The following is a 2,473-nucleotide window of genomic DNA, read 5'->3' on the forward strand; positions in this document are numbered from 1 at the left end:
GGCTGCAGTCACCATCTGTAGTGATTTTGAAGCCCCCCAAAATAAAGTCTGTCACTATTTCCATTGTTTCCCCAACTATTTGCCTTGAAGTGATGGGACCGGATGCCATGATCTTCGTTTTCTGAATGTGGAGTTTTAAGCCAACTTTTTCACTCTCCTCTTTCACTTTCATCAAGAGGCTCTTTAGTTCTTCTTCACTTTCTGCCATAAGGGTGGTGTCATCTGCATATCTGAGGTTATTGATATTTCTCCCGGCAATCCTGATTCTAGCTTGTGCTTCATCCAGCATGGCAATTTGTATGATGTACTCTGCATATAAGTTAATAACCAGGCTGACAATATATAGCCTTGACATACTTCTTTCTCAATTTGGACCCAGTCTGTTGTTCCATGTCCAGGTTTAACTGTTGCTTCTTGACCTGCATACAGATTTCTCAAGTGGCAGGTAAGGTGGTCTGTTATTCCCATCTCTTGAAGAATTTTCCACAGTTTGTTGTGATCTGCACAGTAAAAAGCTTTGGTGTAATCAAAAAAGCAGAAGTAGATGTTTTTCTGGTATTCTCTTGCTTTTTCAACGTTGGCAATTTGATCTCTGGTTCCTCTGCCTTTTCTAAATCCAGCTTGAACATCTGGAAGTTCATGGTTCATGTACCGTTGAGCCTAGCTTGGAGAATTTTGAGCATTACTTCACTAACATGTAAGATGAACGCAATTGTGTGGTAGTTTGAACATTCTTTGGCATTGCCCTTCTTTGAGATTGGAATGAAAACTGGCCTTTCCCAGTCCTGTGGTCATTGCTGAGTCTTCCAAATTTGCTGGCATACTGAGTGCAGCACTTTAACAGCATCATCTTTTAGGATTTGAAATAGCTCAGCTGGAATTCCATCACCTCCACTAGCTTTCTTGGTAGTGATGCTTCCTAAGGCCCACTTGACTTTGTATTCCAGGATGTCTGGTTTTAAGTGAGTAATTACACCATCGTGATTATCTGCTTCATGAAGATCTTTTTTGTACAGTTCTTCTGTGTATTCTTGCCACCTCTTCTTAATATCTTCTGCTTCTGTTAGGTCCATACCATTTCTGTCCTTTATTGTGCCCATCTTTGCATGAAATGTTCCCTTGGTATCTCTGATTTTCTTGAAGAGATCTCTAGTCTTTCCCATTCTGTTGTTTTCCTCTATTTCTTTGCATTGATCACTGAAGAAGGCTTTCTTATCTCTCCTTGGTATTCTTTGGAACTCTGCATTCAAATGGGTATATCTTCCCCTTTCTCCTTTGCTTTTAGCTTCTCTTCTTTTCACAGTTATTTGTAAGGCCTCCTCAGACAGCCATTTTCCCTTTTAGCATTTTTCTTGGGTATGGTTTTGATCACTGTCTCCTGTACAATGTCACGAACCTCCATCCATTGTTCTTCAGGCACTCTATCAGATCTACTCCCTTGAATCTATCTGTCACTTCTACTGTGTAATCATAAGGGATTTGATTTAGGTCATACCTGAATGGTCTAGTGGTTTTCCCCACTTTCTTCAAGTTAAGTCTGAATTTGGCTATAAGGAGTTCATGATCTGAGTCACAGTCAGCTTCAGGTCTTGTTTTTGCTAACTGTATAGAGCTTCTCCATCTCTGGTTGCAAAGAAAATAATCAATCTGATTTCGGTGTCGACCATCTGGTGATGTCCATGTGTAGAGTCGTCTCTTGTGTTGTTGGAAGAGGGTGTTTGCTATGACCAGTGTGTTCTCTTGGCAAAACTCTGTTAACCTTTGCCCTGCTTCATTTTGTACTCCAAGGTCAAATTTGCCAGTTACTCCAGGTATCTCTTGACTTCCTACTTTTGCATTCCAGTCCCTATAATGAAAAGGACATCTTTTTTGGGTGTTAGTTCTAAAAGGTCTTGTAGGTCTTCATAGTACCGTTCAACTTCAGCTTCTTCAGTGTTACTGGTTGGGGCATAGACTTGGATTACTGTGGTACTGAATTACTTGCCTTGGAAATGAATAGAGATCATTCTGTCATTTTCGAGATTGCACCCAAGTACTGCATTTTGGACTCTTTTGTTGACTATGAGGGCTACTCCATTTCTTCTAAGGGATTCTTGCCCACAATAATAGATATAATGGTCTTCTGAATTAAATTCGCCCATTCCAGTCCATTTTAGTTCACTGTTTCCTAAAATGTTGATGTTCACTCTTGCCATCTCCTATTTGACCACTTCTAATTTACCTTGATTCATGGACCTAACATTCCAGGTTCCTATGTGATATTGTTCTTGATAGCACTGGACTTTACTTCCATCACCAGTCACATCCACAACTTGGCGTTGTTTTTGCTTTGGCTCTGTCTCTTCATTCTTTCTGGAGCTATCTGTCCACTCTTCTCCAGTAGCCTATTGGGCACCTACCAACCTGGGGAATTCATCTTTCAGTGTCCTATCTTTTTGCCTTTCTATACTGTTCATGGGGCTCTCAAGCCAAG

The sequence above is a fragment of the Bos mutus genome, chromosome 10, assembly GCF_027580195.1.
Source record: "Bos mutus isolate GX-2022 chromosome 10, NWIPB_WYAK_1.1, whole genome shotgun sequence".
Taxonomy (NCBI): Eukaryota; Metazoa; Chordata; class Mammalia; order Artiodactyla; family Bovidae; genus Bos; species Bos mutus.